This window comes from Tamandua tetradactyla, chromosome 3 (genome assembly GCF_023851605.1).
Source record: "Tamandua tetradactyla isolate mTamTet1 chromosome 3, mTamTet1.pri, whole genome shotgun sequence".
Lineage (NCBI taxonomy): Eukaryota > Metazoa > Chordata > Mammalia > Pilosa > Myrmecophagidae > Tamandua > Tamandua tetradactyla.
The window spans coordinates 174,511,553-174,531,141 of record NC_135329.1 but is presented as its reverse complement, the minus strand read 5'-3'; the positions used below and the strand labels follow the sequence as shown (position 1 = coordinate 174,531,141).

The window sequence follows — 19,589 nt, the reverse complement described above, 5'->3', positions numbered from 1 at the left end:
TTCCTGTCACTGGTCAGCCTTTTCCACTGCAAAAATGTAAAGCTCTACTAGTACCTCTTAGGACACAACACTCTATCTTCTGGGTTTTCCTGACAGCCCATATACCTTTCTCTCAAAGCCTTTTGCACCTACTGATCTACAGACTGATGTCCTCAGTATCTTAAGGCATAACTAACTTCCGTAAGAACACTTATCAGGTTGTGACACATCACTCTTATGCACAATGATTGTACGATGTACTTATCACTGAGACTCAAGACTCACTGATTCATTAACTTGTTCAGAATCCTGGGTTAGATAGTAGGAGAGTTGGAACTTAGTCCACTGGGAGGCAGGAAAGATTTGTGGCAGGTTGGGGGATCTCAGAGGCCAAGACTTGGTTCTCAGTGTTTCATCCAGGGCCTAACAAATAGGAGACTTTCAGGAATAGGATACCTCTTTCCCATCCTTGGCTCTCTTGTCCATCTCAAAACCCTCCCTCTTCCAAACCGTAAGAATCCCCCTCCTTCCCACTCCTGATGGTGATTTGAAGGGCCTACAGAGACAGATGTGCTTTAATAGTGCTTTTGATACCATGTGCATTATCTGTATAACTCCTGGCTATAGCTTTCAGAATCTGCCTCTCCAATTCTGAATCTTATCCAAAGCACTTTAAACCTCTGGGTTTAAGAAACTGAGCAACTGCTGCCTCTCTATACCAGCAGGGATGACTTAATCATTCACAAAGCTCATGGGCTTGGCTTGTACAAGTCAGGTTTCCTGGGAATGAAGAGATGCTCCAAACAGTTCTGCCCAACAGAACTATAATGTAAGCCACAAATGCAAGCCACATAGGTAATCTGAAATTTTCCTGTAGCCACATTAAAAATAAAAGGTAAACAGAAACAGCTAAAATTAATATTAATAATATGTTTTATTTAGCCCACTATATCCAAAGTATTGTTTGAACATGTAATGAATATCAAAAAATCTTAATGAGGTATTTTTGCACCCTCCTTTTCATACTAAGTTTTCAAATTCCATAGTGGATTTTATACTCACAGCACATCTGAATTTGGACTGGTCATATTTCAAATGCTCAATAGCCACAGGTGGATGGTGGCTACGATACTGAATGCTGCAGTTCTATAATCTTTTCTCTTTTCCCATTCCTTCTATCATTTATTTCCTGTACCATTTCCTTAGTAGGGATTTTATGGGCTGCAATAGAAGTGGGGATCAGAATCATTACTGGAGACTCTGATATGCAGCTGCGGAGAGGACCAGATCACAGAGGAATTTCTATATCATGCTAGAGAGCTTAGATTTTATCCTGACGGTACAGCAACTCTGCAGAGGGGTTTTAAGCAGCAGAGAATCATGATCAAATTTGCCTTGTAGAAAGAATGCAATGGCAGCAGTGTGAATGAATTGGAGACAGGCCAAGCAGAAGGCAGAGGGACCTATAAAGAGGCCACTGCGATCAATAATCCTAAAGAGAAAGGACAAGGGCCTGAAGGTAATGGCATAAAGAAGAGAGGGCAGATTCAAGAGAGTTTTAGAAGGTAATATCTACAGGGTCTTGGTGGTTAATTAGAGGTAGGGGTTGGAGAGATCAATCTAGAGCAATGCCCAGATTTTAAATTTAGCAACTGTGTCAAGTGTGTTTCATTAACTGAGATACAGAACACAGAAAAAATAAGTTGGTTTGGAGTTGGGGAAGAGGAGTTTTGAAGCTGTTGACTTCGGGGCACCTGGAGCAGATGTCAGGAAAGATTCATGTAGATTTAGAAGTAACAGCACATGATGGTAGCAGAAGAGGACAGCAGATGAGCTGCCACAAGGCAAAGGTGAAGACTGAGCAGAGTGGTGAAGGCTGAACTCAAGGGAATGCTGAGACTTCGGAAGAGGAGAGAAACCTACAGGGAAACTAATACAGATAGGCTAGGCAAAAGGAAGAAAATCAGGCAAGATGGGTGACTGGGAAAGCAAGTGGCAGCTGGAAGAAAATAAGTGACCATTATGAGTGGACAGACTGCAGAGAGCTGGGGATGAAGGGTGGGTGGGGAGGTGCAGGAAATGAGTAAGAACCCTTTCTTTAAGGAGCTGCCTTCCTAAAACAGGAATTAGATGGAACATAATCAGACCCAGAAGGAAGGGGCTACGGGGACTTGGTCTTGTTTCCTGATTTTATAAAGAATGAGAACGACTTACTCATGTTTGTGAAAAGAAAAGGTTGGCTGAGACCCTGAAGAAAGGAAAGATAATGGAGTAAGGTCTCTCAGGAGACAAGAGAATGATCGATCAGCCTCCGACTGGAAGAGGGTAAAGGGGAGAAAAGGAGTGGGGAAGAAGGCTGTGCCATGCATAAGGAAGACAGGACCTTACCACTGTAAAATACTCTTCCCTAAGTAGAAATACAAACGAAATATGTGAAGGTTTTCTCCCCTTCATATACTTTGTATCTTGTATAAAATCAGATAAATGCTGAACACAGAAGCTGCTGGTTTTCTGAGCTCCAATCTGTGGTCTCCGTATGGTACAAAGCCCTTCACTGTGGTTTGCACTTCACCTGAACAGCTGTGTTCACCACCTGTAAAGCCACAGTGGTGTAACAGCCTCTCCAGTTGGTTGGTGTTTTAGGTTCTTGGCCACTAAAACAAGTACTGCACAACAGGTTGGCTGAAACAATGGGAATATAATGGGTAGTGGTTTTGAGATTAGGAGAACTCCAAAATCAGGGCGTCAGCAAGGTGATGTTTTCTCCCTGAAGACTGTGACATCCTGGGGCTGGCTGCCCACCATTCTTGGGGTTCCCTGGCTTTTCTGTCACATGATGATAGCATCTCCTTTCTCTTCAGGGTCCCTTTGGCTTCTTGTTTCTTGCTCTTTCGGGGCTTTTATCTCTCTGTGTCCATTTTCCTTTGCTTATAAGGACTTCAGCCATACTAGGTTTAGCCCACCCTCATTTGAATTGGGCACACTTTAATAACATCTTCAAAGGTTCCATTTACAAATGGGTTCATACCCAAAGAACTAGGAATTGGGACCTGAACATGTCTTTTAAGAGGGGACGTGATTCAATCCCCAACAGTTGGTGCCTGTGCTGAACTGACAGGCAAATGTTTTGAATATCACAGTGTATCGCCCCTGCCTTTGAAGTCAGACCCCAAACAGTTTCATCTGCCACTTATCAACTTTGTGAATTAGATTGTTACAAAACTTCCCTGAGCTCAATGTCCCCTTTTAAAAAGGGTGCATAATCTCTACCTTGATGAATCTCCTTGAGGTTTAACTGAGATGGGCAATAAATGGTAACTATCAAGACGATGATGACTACATTCACTTCGCTGTGAATCTGTAGGAATTGGGGCTGACAATGAATTAGTGATTTGCCACAAATAGCATCTTGATCTCTAAGGAGAATTAAAGCGTCAGTCTTGGTGTTAGGAAGGGAATTAAGAAAAAGTCATCTAATACTTATCCTTTCTTCATCACAGTATGATATTGAGCTCTGCCCTCAAACTGCCTGGGTCTAACTCCTGTTCTACTACTTATTAGCTACTCAACCTTTCTGGCTTCAATTTTTCTCCAGGAAAATGGGAATAAGAGTGTGTACCTCATAGCACTGTTTGGAGGATGAAAGGAGATAAATCATGTAATTAAATCATATTGTCTGGCATAGCCTATGCTTGAATACTTTGTATGGAACAGAGGAGAGGGAGCTTACTACCTCCTAAAATAACACAATCCACAACACTCCATATATTGAGCTCTGTTAGGTATACTGAGCAGTGTCCCCAGATGACTGCCCATTTGGGACCACACACCACAGTATATCTCTCCCTATTTATCTTACTATGAAAGTTCCAACCATCAGTGGCATTTCCACAATGCAAGGCGGCCTTTTTAAGCATTCTAGGCAAGTTGGATGCTACCTGGGAACACGCTGGTTATACTGCTTGCAAGATTTATTTTGTGCTTTAAGCCACAGTCAGTAAGTCAGCACTTGGCACCATATGTAATTATTGCAGCTATCTGTATATCCTTTAGGTTCCATTATTGAACACTGCAGACCACCAATGCCCAAGAGAGCCTTGGCTGGGTTTCAGCTCAGAAGCAGCTATAGTATCACAGAGTACTGATTTTAGAGTTACAAAACCCTGGAAAGTCTGCCTGCCCTCATCCCTCCACAAAGACACCTTTCTCTTATCCCTGCATTCCTGACTACAGCTATTGAGATCTTACTCATATACTTTCAATACTCAGCTCAAAAACTGTCACTTCAGGAAGGCGCTTCTCCTTAGCAGAAGGAAATTCTCCCTTCTGAGATCTCTTACATCTTTGTTTGTGAGATACATGTTTTATTTCTCCTGCTACACTATTTAACACTTTTCACCAGCAGAAACAGTGTCGTGTACAAAACAAAAGTTTATTATGATGTGTGGCAAAGTCTTCCTCATTTCACTGCTGACCCCGAGATGGATCCTGGCAAGGGTTCTGTTCTTTGCGTATTTATTTATTTTTAATGTTCCAGGACGCTTTGAAGTGAAAAGATTGGGTAGTGCTGCAATACACCCTAGAATTTCAGGGCCAATTAGCTGAACTTCTACATAACTAATAACTCTAGCCTAACTGTTGTACATATAAAATACTGGCATAAAGCCTGAATGCTTTTATTTTTGCTTACTACTGGGCCCCATGAGTCCACCTTAAAATAACTACAGCCTTCTTAATTCCCACTCACAACAGTCAGTCTCCAACATGATCTCAAGTCTGGGAAATGCTGAGTCATCAGAATCCTCACAGAGCTGAATGGAGAGGTTGATTAGAACCACTGAAGAAAAATGGGGAAAAACTCCTTAACAGATGCCTCCTTCAAATGCCCGTCCCTTTTTAACCCAAGGTCAACATCATTGCTATGCTGATTGTTTACTGAGCACCAACTGGGTGTCAGGCAGCAAGCCAGGCTCCAGGGGCACGATGGGGAGCAGCACACGGGCAACAGCAAACCCATCAATGACAAAAAAAAATTCAGCTTTATAGTTTATCCATTCTACAGGTGTACTTATCAAGTGCTTGCTCCATCCAAAGGAATAGAAACAGTTCAAAGAAAATATAAGGTGAATCAAGACTCTCAAGGAACTTGCAATCCAGTTGGGAAAGCAAGACATAAAGATGTTAAGAACACAACAGTGTAGGAGAGTATCTACTGTCTAAAAGAATCATGCAGCTTAAAGAAAGAAGAGGAAGAAATCAATGCGGGGAACATCATCAGGGCAGGCAGAACTGGACTCGCACAATGTGGTTAAGTCAGAGGAAAAAAGGAAAAGGCATCCTAAAAGGCAAAGCAAGAACAAGAAGAAATAAGCACATTGTCTTTGAAGGTCAGTAGGATTCAACCAGGAGGAGCAAAAGGTTCACGCTGGAAATAAGCGGAAAAATAAAGTTGGAAAGTTAAATTGGGGCAAGACTGTGAAGTACATGTTAAAGCCAGATTAAGAGGCTAAATGTTATGTGAAGGCAGTGCCTAGCCATGGAACGTGTAAAGAGTACTAGTTTAGGATCAGATAAACTTGAGTTCAACACCGACTTCTTGTGAAGCAGTCCCCAGAGAAGAGTTTTAAGGAGAATTTTAGGGAGGTCAATGTGGTAAAGTTCAGAGAATGGGGAAAACTCAGTTATAGCAAGACAAGAACGCAGGGCGGGGGTGGGGGACTGGCTCTGAGCAACTGTTGCAAAGAAAAAGTTAACAGGATGTGATGAAAAGTTTTATAGAAAATGAGAGAGAAAAGTCAGAGATGATGCCTAGGTTTCAACTCTCAGTGATGAAAAGAATGCTAAGGTTATCAAGAAGAGGAAAGTCTTTTCCTCATGAAAGGAATGGGTTTAATAGAGAATGTGAAAAGTTTATTATCAGGCAAGTAGCCTTTAGCCTCACACAGGGCGTCTACCATGAAAAGTCTATTAAGCAGACGGATAACCGGAATGGAGTTTGGGTCAGTACTAGAAACAAAGGTTTGTATGATAAAAGCGCTGAGTGAAGCTGAATGTGAGAATGATAGAGGGAGGAGGGCTGGGGGCACAAATGAAATAAGAAGGAAAGATAGACGATAAAGACTGAGATGGTATAATCTAGGAACGCCTAGAGTGTACAATGATAGTGACTAAATGTATAAATTTAAAGATACCTTTGCATGAGGAAGAACAAAAGTATGTCAGTATTGCAGGGTATTGAAAATAGATGGTAATTCATATTTTAAAGCTTTAACTTATGTGTGAGACTAAAACAAAAAATATTTTTTGGTACAAAATTTATATTTTGACTAGTATATTTCCTAATATAACTTATGTGGACAGTTTAATTGAACACCATAATTATATGGAACCTTGAGTAGGGCATGAGACTTGGTAGGTTTGTCCAGAGTGATGCCCTGATAAATCCCAGAGTGATCTGAACAGTGAATAAAAAAGTATTTGCAAAGTCCCCTTGAGGGAATGCAAGAAAGGGGGAAAATTCAACTTCCCCATGTGGAGAATTCCTGATATTCTCACAAGTAGTGGGAATAACCAAAGCAATAAACTGAATCCTCAATCTTGGGGTTCGTTCATATGAAACTTATCCCTGCAAAGGCTAGAGTAAGCCTACTTAAAATTAAGCCTAAGAGTCATCCCCAGAGAACCTCTTCTGTTGCTCAGATGTGGCCTCTCTCTCTCTGTCAAGATGACAAGCAAACTCACTGCCCTCCCCCTCTCTACATGGGACATGACTCCCAGGGGTATAAATCTTCCTGGCAGCATGGGACAGAAATCCTAGAATAAGCTGGCATTCAGTATGAAGGGATTGAGAAAACCTTCTTGACCAACAGGGGGAAGAGAGAAATGAGACAAAATAAAGTATCTATGGCTGAAAGATTTCAAAAGGAGTCGAGAGGTTATCCTGGAGGTTATTCTTACACATTATGTAGTTATCACCTTTTTAGTTAAGGTATATTGGGAAGGCTGGAGGGAAGTGCCTGAAAATGTAGAGCTGTGTTCCAGTAGCCATGTTTCTTGAAGAAGATTGTATAATGATACAGCTTTCGCAATGTGACTGTGTTGATTGTGAAAACCTTGTGACTGATGTTCGTTTTATCTATGGTATGGGCAGATAAGCAAAACATATAGATTATAAATAAATAAATAATAGGGGTAACAAATGTTAAAACAAATTTAGTAGATTGAGACACTAGTGATCAACGAAAGGGAGTGGTAAGGGGTATAGAAAGAAATAGGGGAAACCAAGGCAAAAATATATTGGGTACATGAAAATACTAGAAGTCAATGAGAGGGAGGGGTAAGGGGTATAGAAAGAAATAGGGGAAACCAAGGCAAAAATATATTGGGTACATGAAAATACTAGAAGTCAATGAGAGGGAGGGGTAAGAGGTATGGTATGCATGAGTTTTTTCTTTTTATTTCTTTTTCTGAATTGATGCAAATCTTCTAAGAAATGATCATGGGGCTGAATATACAACTATGTGATAATATTATGAGTTATTGATCATATACCAAGAATGGAATGATCATATGGTAAGAATGTTTGTATTTTTTGTTGTTAAGGTTAAAAAAAAATTAAAAAAAGAAAAAAGGCTTGGGTGATATAAGGATAGCTGGCTGGTACCATTACATTTATGAGTTTTTATCGGAAAATAAAAACATTAGCTATTAAACAAAATTAATGGAAATGGCATAAACAGTAGAGAGAAATACATCTTCATGGACTATTTTTCTTAGTTATGGCACTTCGGGGATTCTATCCATTAATGCAACCTGAACGAATAAACTTCTGTAAAAATTCAACATATGGCCTATTTACATAACAAGCATCACAACTCCAAATTAGCCATTTTGATGTGTTTAGGTAATAACACCTTCATAGCAGATTACTTCAAAAAGGGGAAGAAGAAAAGAAATATTTGTTTTTCTTCTATAATTATGTTGCCTGGGTTTTAACTGTATGATGAAAATCATATTTTAGCATATGATTGCATCTAAAGTGGAACAGTGATGGAATGGATCGATTAGTTCAATTATGCACTATCACCCGCAGAGATCAACAAACCTACTCCATCACCTATATCTGTCCATATTATATATCATCTGCCCTCATGTCCTGTGTCATGTTTGTAAAAGCTACTGTTCTGTGTATGGAAATTATACACAACCATATGATTCAATAATCACAATCAAATAATAGTAAAAGCTCTTCAGAAGAAAGAAGTACTATCAAGCAGTGACTAAGCAGTACCTGCCTAATGTAATCAAAGTACACTCTACACTGTCATAGGGCAAGGTAGGAGTTCTACCTCTTACCATGAGCAATCGCAACAGTTTATCAAAAATGTTCCCAAAAGTTCTTGCCCTGACTCACCTCATGAGATTTTGACAAACATTGCGTAAAAACAACAGAATGAAGACCACCTATGCTGTTTGACACATAAGCCCTAAATCAATGTTCTTTGTGAATGACTGCACAGTTTTTTTTATCATAGAATGAGAAGCTGATAAAATTTAGGATGCAAAAATTACACATTTCTTAAGCTTAACTTTTATGGAAAAGATTTCCATTTACATGGCAAAGCTGACTGATGCTTCCAATATGCAGCATTCCAAAAACTAGGAAACTCTTGACTGTAATGGCATGGCTTCAGTATTTTCTTTCTCTAATCAAAACCAAATATGGAGGTGGCAAAGCAGCTCCAGCAGCCCATGAAGACCCATCCTCAGGACAGACACTCGAAAGTCAGGGCATGCAGGAAACTGTCAATTGAAGACTTTTATTCAGGGGCTCTCTAAAATGAACAGAAGAGGAGTCTTGATCATTTTGCCTGTCAAACTGAGTATATTAAACTAAGTTGATGCTTAGGAAATCATTTAATATTTTCAGAGGCAGGGATTAGACAAAGAAAATTGTGAATTAATATACTGCTTTCCCAGATGTTCACTTTTTACTAACCTCTTAAGTATTCTGTGCATTCAAGTGATTGTATCTTTATGCTAAGTATCCTTTGGGACTAATCTCTAGCTTGTGTGTGTGCATTTAAAGCCACACAGATACAGAATTTGACATATTTTCTGTTCTGCTGTTCATAAAATAGATTTTAAAGCTTGAACTTATTCCAAAACTCTAATTAGAGACTGCAGTACTATTTGCCTTGTCCAAATAAAAAAATCATTCCTAAAGTTGATTTTTCCCCAAAGACCCAATAAATATTATCATACAGATATTTTAAAAAGCTACAGCTAATAAAACCGCCCTCATCCACACTGACACGTTGCTTTCTGGTTAAGTGGCACAATTCCATAAGGACCATATAAAATTTATCCAGAAGGCAATTTTAGCCATTATTTTCCAAGATCTTTCAAAATAATTTGTTTTGTTATTTGAATATTCTTTCTTTCTTTTCTTTTTATTTTATTTATTTATTTTCAGGATGAACGGATTTTCGACTCCCCTCCCTTCTTTTCCCTGGCCTATTGTACATCTGCTTAATCTCTAGAAAACAAAATCATTTAGAGTAGCAATGAATCCTTAAGACAAACTAAAACGACCTAGTTAATATTCATAAATACGACCTCCTTACTTTTTCAAAAACTGTCATAAAACCTCTTCTTCCACTTAGATTCTAAAATTTCATCCTCGATTTCTTTAAAGTCTGTGAACTTGTGAGGGGAGTGGTAAAACTTTTAAACATAATTTTAAAATTTTAATAAGCAAGTGAAAAATATTACGGGGGGCATTTTATGTAAAGAAAGAGACTCTGAATTTCAAGATTTTTCACTAGTTCCAAAGCTGCAGACCCTGTAGGACACTCAAAGGAAAATGCTGTACAGAAGGAATTTTTAATGAAAGCGTAAGAAGGTCTCCAAAACCCTGACATCGCTAAAATCAGGTTTCCCGAGAACTGAAAGCTCACGAACTTCACAAATACACAGCAACCCCCAAGAAACGGTAACCTCCACTCGCGGATGGGAGGCTTCGTTCGCATCCCTGGGCAGGTAAAGTCTCAGCCCTTCGCCTCCCACGTTTGCGGGAGAGTGACAGTGAACAGAGCCCTTCTTCCGAGACACGGAAAAGTCCAGTGCGTCGAGAGGGCTTTAAGAACACAACCCTCCGCACATCCGAAACAACCGTCCGTCTTCAGCTTCAAGTCCCGGGCCGGGTCCCGAGCCGCGGACTCCCGGGTCGACCCGCCCAGACGCGGTGGCTCAATCGCTTGGTGCCACGGCCCGCGTCTACACCTTTCACCCCAGCCTGCAATCGCAGCGTATAAGTGAACGGATGACGACCCGGGCACAGGGGGCTGCTCGGCTGAGAGCGCGGCGCTGCCAGGATCCCGCTCCCAACCGGCGCCGAGGGGCGCGCATTTCCCGGGCAGGATCCAAGGGCGGGATCCTCCAGGGTGACGCGGGCAGCTCCGCGACTTGGAGCGAGAGGGCGGCCGGAAGAGGTGTGGGGCAAAAGGACTCCCGCTCCCTTCAGGCTGGTGAAAGAGGAGCCCGCGCGGGAGCAGGGGTGGCGAGGCACAGCGGCCGCGGGCGCTGGAGATCCGGGGCGGGCGGGTCCACGTCGGAGCGCAGCGGTCACACGCTCGTCCCAGGCGCACAAATGTGCGCCGAACCCGGCGCCTCCTCCCGCTCGCTCGCACGGGTCAGAGAAAGGAAGGACGGCGACCTCGGCGTCCGGTCCGAGCCGCCAGCCTGCGTCTGCGGCCGAGCGGGGGCCACACCCAGCGCCCCCGGAGGCGGCAAACACTGGGAGGCCCGGACTGCGTTATGCCGGCCGGGGCCGAGCCTCCGTCCGGGTCGCACAGGCCCCGTCGCAGCCCCCAGCGCCGCGTATCCTGCCCCGGGCTCCACGAGCTGGCAAGTGGGGAGGGGGCGCCGGGGGACGGGGACGCGCGGGACTGAGGACTCGCGGCTTACCTCTGCGCGGAGCGCCGGCCGCTCCGTCCCGTACAGGGGGCCGGGGAACCGGCGCGCGGCCGCCTGCGGAGGCGCCGCGGTAGTGGCGGCCCCTGCGGCGCGAAGGGCGGGCGGTGCGGGAGCCGCTGCCTGGGCCGCGAGCCGTCCGGAGCTCGCCCCGCGCTACCGGCGCTCGCGGCGGAGGGCGCAGCCAGCTCGGGCCGGGGACTGGATTCCTTCACTGACACAACTCCTGGTCCGCCCGCTCCACGCACGGTCACTCCCGCCCCTCGCAGGCTGCCCGCTCCCGCCCGCCAGCCCGCCCCTCACTGTCACTCACCCAGGCGCACACACCCCGAGTCGGCGCCCCTCGTTCCCGCTCGTACACACAGCGATGCTCACGCCTCTCTCGGGTTTTGTATCCGCTCACACGCACGTTCTGACACACATCCCTCTCCACACGCCCTCCCTAGCTCCTTCCCCCCACCCCACTTTCTAGAAGAATCCCCGTACAGCTTTCGCACTTTGCTTACCCCCACACAAACCTTGCCTTTCTCCAAACCTTCACCTCACTTAAATTCCCTCTTTTACGCAAAGATTTTGTCACAGTCTGCACGTGTTGCAGGAGACTCATCCTCCTCTACCCAGGAAAATGAACTTTGCTCTTTTCCAGCACTATCAATGCAAGATCCTTCTCCTTTTAGAAGGTAATAATGCTTTCTGGTGATGAGCCAAGCTCGAAATGTAAACAATGTTAGCAGATTCTGAAATGACCTGAAAAATCTAGGTACCGAAAAAGTACCAGAGCTCCAGTCTGACCTTAGAAACCAGGCAAACCCGGACTGTTCTGGCCCCTCCCCTTTGCTGCCTGTTCTTCACACCAGGCTCAGAGGATGGGTTGCTGGAAACGTCTGATAACCAAGTTACAAATAGACACCGTGGGCATCAGCTCCTCGTTTTCTGCCTGGGTGTACAGTATTCTGAGAGTGCAAAGGCAGTTTCTTAATCATTATTCATGATGGAAACTCTTTAGATAACACTCCTCTTCCAGGGGCAGTAGAGTGAAATGCAGGCAGCTCTCCGTTTCAGTTTATTTTTTAGAGGATGGCTTCTTAGCCTCACTTTTTCTCAGTACCAGTGATTTTGTCAGCAACTCCTTGGATATTAAAGTCACTTAAAAACATCAGACCAGAGTTGGTTATGCCTCGCCATGCTCCAGACCCCCAGTGTACAGCAGAATGCTCTATCATCCTATGTTCCGGAATTCATAATTTGAAATAAAATACAAATGCTTTTCCAGTAAAGTTCAAATCTGCGAATATAATATGCCTCTGTTGACAGAGCCCAGACATCATAAAAATTGTGGAACTACAAGCATAAGTAAAGAAACTCATTTTCTTATGTGGCTGATGATGGTTGGTTGTACCACCTTCCAACTGAACTAGATTGGTGTATGGATCATATAATGTATTTAACAACTGCTTTATAAATATTAACTCATTTAAATCTACAAACAACTCTATCAGGTAGATACTGTTTTTGTCCTTTATTACAGATAGGTAAACTCTTGAGGCACAAGGCGTTTAAATGTCTTGCCTAGTTATTTAGTAACTGGTGGAGGCAGGATTTAAACCTAGGCAGTCTGGCTCCACCCATTCTAACGAAAAGAAAGCTTGCATCTAGAAACCACACTATAGATAGGAAGGACGCGCATCCAATTGCTTACTAAATATAGGTAGAAAAGGTAACTTGTAACAATCTGACTTGAAATTTAATGCACTTTTTAGGACCTCTGGCAAAATAAATCCATTTAAGGTTTTAGGGGGGTGGGTTCTCCTATAATTAGAATTCCAAAATGAAGAATAAATTATTGCTTTCCTAGGAAAAGCTTTGAAAATGTCATTGAACTTCATCCTCATTCCTTTCTTCTACCACTTCATAATCTTTCCAGGACTCCAAATCTAACTTATTTAATGAAGTCTGAGTGAAAAAATGCTTTCAAGAACTGATTACATCCAGAGGGAAGAAAGGGTTTTTATGAGCCCATGCATGGCCTTCTGTATTTGAGAGCTGTTTTCCAGTAAGTAGGTAGTAGCCATAGAATAGGTGGTATGTGTATCGAGAGCAAAAGTGAAAAAGCAACTGGAGACTAGGAGTATAGTAGTAGCCACTCTACCATAAGCTAGACCAAGTCTGATTCTCCACTGAGAATGGAGGGTCTAATTCAGCAAAAAGAATTAAAACGTAACTCAGAAGGAAATAATTGTATCTTTCATGGTTAGCTAAGAGAGCAACTGAAAGAAATCAGACTTTTAAAAGTTTTGTAAACAATGAGTTTAAAATGAAATTTGGAACCCTTTGCTGTTCAAATTAATCTACTCTAGACAAAATGAAGACTTCTGTTTCTAGAGAAAAAGGTTTTAAAGTACTTATTGAAGACTATGTGAAAATTTCTTTCATGTCTATCAAATAGCTAACAAAGCAATCTTTATTAAAAGCATAAGTTATTTTAAAACATGTGAATTGCATTTCCATAATATTACATGGATATGTAAAACTCCATAGAAACAGAATATGAAAAAATGCATAGGTATTTTCATCTGATATTGAAAATATGTTTGGAAAATTGCATTATTTGAAGTTTTAATCATCAGGTTATCTGTCTAATGCTAGTGTGGCACTATTGTTCAAAATGATTCTCCGTGATTATAACTCCTGAGTCTTATTTTACTCTTGTCTAAACTAAATAGAAAAGTAAAGTCTTTTCTTAAGCAAGCAAACAAAAGTCATAAGAGTAAACATTTTCTGAGGGATGAGCAAAATACGTTGTTTACATTTTCTTGTATTTTAAATAGGTATTTTAAATCTGTGCCTGCTGCTCTCCTGCATATTGTCACCTGGGGGTCTTTATCTGATGTGTTTAATTGGAAGCATGGGGGGCGGGCAGTGCCATGTCCTTCAATATGCCTGACTCTTTCCTTGAAAATTGATTTCAGGAAAATGCTCTTTTCCCTACGTTACATCCCCTGGATTGTGCTGGGCTCCAGATTCTCTAGGCACGGTCATACAGAACAGGATTCACCTTTATGGAAGTGGTGTTTGGCCATAATCAGTTGTTGTGTCAATTCGAATTTTGTCACCTGAATAAGTGGTGGAGCCAGAGAGTAATTTTAGTTGTTAGCCCCAAACCACTAGGCTGTATTCAGACCTGTTGAAGAAGGCTGTTTCATCTACAGACCTTGGACTTTGGGTACAGTGACTGTGGAATCTGAGTTATCTTCCTTGAAGAAAGGATGGATGTATTCTGCATGTGAGTATGATATTCATTAGGGCTGTTCATAAATATTCCAACTCTGTTTCTCTCCAAGCATATGGTAAGATTTTACCTTTCTACCCCAATGAAGGATGATATAGTGATGCAACTTGCTTCAGCCAATGAATGTGAATAGAAATGATGAGTGTGGCTTATGGGTAAAAGTTACACGCTGGTGCATATTTCACCACATTCCCTTTTCCCTCTAGTACTGCAATCAGCAGGGTGCATGGTAGTAGCCTTTCTATTCATTTGGAGTAAGTAACAACAAGAGGCAATGCCACCACTCCTGACCCTTGGTGGACATTAGTATAAATGAGAAATAAACCTTTCTTTTTCTAAGCCACTGAGATACCGGTGCCATTTGTTTCTGCAGCATAATCTAGCCTATTCTGATAAATAAGAAGGAAGAAAGAAACAAATATTGGAAGGGCATGCTATGGCTGTGAATGGCTAATCTTTCCACAAATCTGCTTCTCTTTCCTCCAGAGTGGGCCACTAATGCAAATTTCCCCACTAGCCCTGTGAGCTGAATCCAGCCATGAAGGCCATACGACTGAGCTCTGACCAATGGAATGGAGGAGAAAGTGCTGTGTCCACTTCCAGGCCCTGCCCATGGAAATCTTGGTCTCTCTTCCTCACCTGCCATGTGGAAATTATGGATTCCAAGAACCTAAATTAGAACTCAGCAAACTTTTCCTATAAAGGCCCGGAGAGTAAATATTTTAGGCGCTGTGGATCATACAGTCTCTACTGCAACTACTCCACTCTAACATTTTACAGGAAAGCAGTCACAGAAATAATGTAAATGATGGTTATGCTTGTAGACCAATAAAACTTTAGTTACAACAATAGGCGATAGGCTACATTTGACCTGTGGGCCATAGTTTGCTGACCTTGGGTCTAAAGTATGGTAAAGCCACCGGCTTGCAGGAGCCTGGATTTCTGAATCACCCTATGTCGTCAACTTACCTAACATTCACAATGAATTGTTATCTGAGTGGAAAAACCTTCTATTGAGTTAAGAGTAACTACTGTCGTACCCTATATTCCAGAAAAATAGACTAATGATCTCAATCTAAAGATATATATATGGCTAAAAGAAAATATAGTAGATTTTATTTTATAATACTGTTTATTTTTGTAATGCTAGTTAGAAATAGCACAGCAAAACCCCCAGAAGCTTTAAAAGGAAAGATGAAACAGATTTCACTACAAAAATTAATAATGTCTTTGCAGTGAATGATACCAAAAACAGTGTTGCAGGAAAAATTACATAAGGAGAATATATGTGCGACATATAGTACAAAAGGAACAGGTTAGTATACTAATAACTAATAGCTTCTAAAAATCAATACAAAAAAGAAAAACAAAAAAATGTAAATATGGGCAAAATGTGAAGAGGCAATTCTCAAAAGAAGGAATATGTACATATAAGCATGTGAAAACATATTCAACCTCACCAGTGATCAGAGAGTACAAATAAAAAGCATTTTTACTGATCAGGTTGGCAAAAATATTTTAATATTAAGTGTTCATAGTATGTATAAGACATAGGAAATTTCATACACAGTTGACTGAAGTATGAATTGATAAACATTTTTGGAGAGTAATTTACAGTTCCTAAATTATTAAAAATGCATATATCCTTTGACCAAAAATGTCCACTGCTACAAGTATTCTATCCTGAACTACGTGTTCAAAATACATTTACATACATGACTTATAGTATTATATTTGTAAGAGAAAAATAATTGAATGACACTTCAACATTTTTGAATAGAAGAATTGCTAAATAAATTGGGCATACCTGCCGCTGTTTGAAAAGCACCATGGACTAAAAAAAAGTTTAAAAATCAAACGGGGTGCAAAGGTAGTTCAGTGGTAGAATTCTCACCTACCATGTGGGAGACCCAGATTCGATTCCCGGTCCATGCACTTCCCAAAAAACAAACAAACAAGCAAAATAAACAAACAGACACAAATTCAAAAAATGTGCTGCAGTTACGGAATATTCACATGGAAAAATAATGAAATGTGACCCTATCATACAGCATACAAACAAACAAACAAAACATGGAAGTATGTCCATAATATATTTTTGAGTAGTAAAAGCAAGTGAGAGGGCGGGCCACCGTGGCTCACTGGTAGAGTTCTCACCTGCCATGCCGGAGACCTGGGTTCAATTTCCAGTGCCTGCCCATGCAACAACAACAACAAAAAAGAAAGTGACAGCAATATACACAGGATGAACTCTATGAAGTGGGCAGGGGTAACCTGTGCATTTTGAAGGAGACGCAGTGTAGACACTTGTAAGTAACCCTTGGGGTGATGGTGAAAGTGGAAATTTCCTCTTTGAACGCCGTATACTTCCTTCTTCCTTTTACATATGACTTCTATTATTATAGTTTTTGAAAGTAAAATGACAGAAGGAAAGAGAGACTGAAATGCAAGCCTATGTGCACAGTGGCCTGGCTGAGGGGCTGAGGATGGATGGCAGAGGAACAGACTTGTTGGAGCCTTGCCGAGGCAAATGCAGAGGTATGAGTCACCTCCTTGGTGTTCAAGTGGCAGCAGATCGAGTTGTTTTGACCTGGAATGAAGGTTCTGAGTAGAAGTTTTCCATGAAAGACAAAGATTTGGGGTGGGTAGAGAAAGACTAACATTGCTGGCCTGGGGGCAAAGCATATTGGAAACCAAAGACCAAGCAATGTCCTCTGGCTGAACTTGCTTAGTGTATGTAGGAGCTAAATGTTACATTATCTTGTCACTGCCTTAGACTTTTCTTTTTCGTGGGCAGGCACCAGGAATCGAACCTGGGTCTCTAGCATGGCAGGCAAGAATTCTACCCCTGAGCCACCATTGCACCACCCTTACACTTATTTTAATTTTACCTTTTTTCTCAGAAGCTGTTGTCTGAAATGCGTATATGCCTAATAGAGGTTTTTGGGGTTTTAAAGGTTACATGTCATTATGTTTTAAGAAGATAAGTCTAGGTTCATTCAACCTAAGTTTTGTCAATAGAAAGACAAATTGCCCCAGATGTGTGTTATAGGTGAATACGCTGGTCTTCATTCAGGGCTCATACAGCTTTATCACAAAACTGATAACTGGTGAGATAGAGTGTGTTTTTATATGTTTATTAATTGATTGTTTTAAGTAGTGCCATGTTGAACTGTTACTTAACTCAAAATTTTATGTTATCTACTGAGTATAGCTTAAAGTCTAAAATTCCTTACGTTGTTGTTTATTATTTACCTTATAAACAATGTTAGTTTTGGATCCCAGTGTGGATAAAAGGGTCTCGTACATCCAAACTCACTGTTTAAAGAAAGAAATCTCTAGACTTCTCTGGGTCACAGCATGAGAATGAGCTAAAGGCAGACATGAGCATTTTTCTGTTTGATTGTTTTCTGAGTGTTTTTTTCCCACTTCCCCTGATTCCTGTGGATTGTTCTCATAATAATTAGGTAATTACATATTTACTTCCGTAACTAGAATAATATACTCCCTGTGAGTAGGGACCATGTCTTTTGCTCCTAGGTTTAGCACATTGCCTAACACAAACAGGTGAATGAATGAATGTTAACAAATGATTCAGTAATCAGCCTTTAAGGAACACCAGTTGACACTTCCATTTGTCAATCCGATTGTACAACTAAATATAAGTGAACCAAGGCCTGTGCTGGTGAAACAAAATAATACTCAACTTTTTAAAATAATAAAATATGTATATATTAAGTGCGTATTCATCATGGGCAACAGCTTCTAGGTGGGAAGGTGGAATAAGAAAGTCCAAAACAGGGAAAAGGATCCTTACATTTAGTGTCTTTGTAAACTAAGCAAGTTCAGCTAACGGATACTGCACCCTACTTACATTAATAAATTTTAGATTTAATTACTAATAAAAAAATTACAGTTAGAGAAAGAAGAAATATTTTGTGGAGATATTCTGTGGTTGATAAATAGTATTCATGGGGAAGGCCTCTTGGTGTTGTGTGTTATTAAAATCTGGAGAAGACAAGTCAGAAGGGCAACTTAATAACAGTCTTCAAGTGAAAACACAGAGATATCGATGAGTTCTTTTCTATCCCTGCTGAAGACAGTACAAGATCCATTTATGCTACAGCATGCAAGAGTTCAGATGGCTGTGAAGAAAGGGTTTCCTAACAGAGTACTGCTTTAGTTTGGTAAAGCTACCAGAATATGATATACCAGAAATGGAATGGCTTTTAAAAAGGGGAATTTTTTAAGTTGCAATCTTGCAGTTCTAAGGCCATGAAAATTTTCAAATTAAGGCAAAATTATAAAAATGTCCAAATTAAGGCATTCACAGAAAGATACCTTGCTTCAAGAAGGCTGATGATGTTCGGGGGTTTCTCTCTCATCTGGAAAAGCACATGGCAACCTTTGCTAACTTTCTCTCCAGGCTTCTTTAATGGCTTCCCTGGGGGGCATTTTCCTTACGCATCTCCACAGGTCTCTGGCTGAGTGGCTCTGTTAGCTCTGTTGGCTCTGTTGGTTCTAAAGCTTTTTCCAAAATGGTTCCCTCTTAAAAGACTCTAGTAAGCAACGCCACCTTGAAGGGTGGGGACACATTTCCATGGAAACCATATAATCAGATGTCACCACCCACAATTGGGTAGGTCACATCTCCATGGAAACAATAAAAAAGATTCCACCCAGGAATATTGAATGAGGATTACAAGATATGGCTTTTCTGAAGTACATAATAGCTTCAAACCAGCACATTCTACCCTTTGGACCCCCAAAAGACATGTTCCTCCCAAATGAAAAATACATTCATTTTATTAAAATATCACAAAGTCTTAAACCATTTCAGTAAAAATACAAATACAATACAAAGTCAGAAACAGTACAAAATCTTAACAAAATCATCTACAGGCATGGTCTGTCCTAAGGCAAAATTCTTCTCTGGCTGTGGACCTGTAAAAACTCAGAACATGTTATATGCTGCCAATGTACAAAGGAGGAACAGTCATAAGATAGATGTTTCCATTTCCATAGAGAGAAATTGGGAGGAACACAGGGGTCACTGGACCTAAGCAGTTTCAAAAACCTGCAGGGCAAACTCCATTAGATTTCAAAGTCTGAGAGTCATTTATCTTGGGGCCTTAGAAAGCAGCAGGCCCACCTTTTCCAAGGGCCTACACAGTGGCCCACTTCTCTCCAAATGCAACCTTGGGGGATATTGGGGAGACCATTTTCCCTCAGCTCCACCTTTTCCAAACATCAGGGCAACACCTAGGCTCTCTGCCATCTCTGGGCACTTGCTCAACCCCTCCAGATCAATGTGGTGGCAGCCAGGCTCTTCTCAATTCCCAAGAAA

The 19,589-nt window shown here is 41.3% G+C and overlaps 1 protein-coding gene across 4 annotated transcripts in view; it reads right to left on the bottom strand.

The window, feature by feature from the left end:
* The window catches only part of SPATS2L (spermatogenesis associated serine rich 2 like), a 212,783-nt gene extending 194,011 nt beyond the window's left edge, over positions 1-18,772 (bottom strand). The window contains exon 1 of one of the 4 annotated variants that reach the window (XM_077154607.1): positions 18,584-18,772. The gene's annotated coding sequence lies outside the window, so the exon portion shown is untranslated. Of the gene's footprint in view, positions 1-10,947; positions 11,044-11,266; positions 11,345-11,459; positions 11,663-18,583 lie in introns of those variants that run through there. The other 3 variants (XM_077154606.1, XM_077154603.1, XM_077154604.1) reach the window with 3 other exon arrangements.
* Positions 18,773-19,589: the final 817 nt, after the last annotated feature.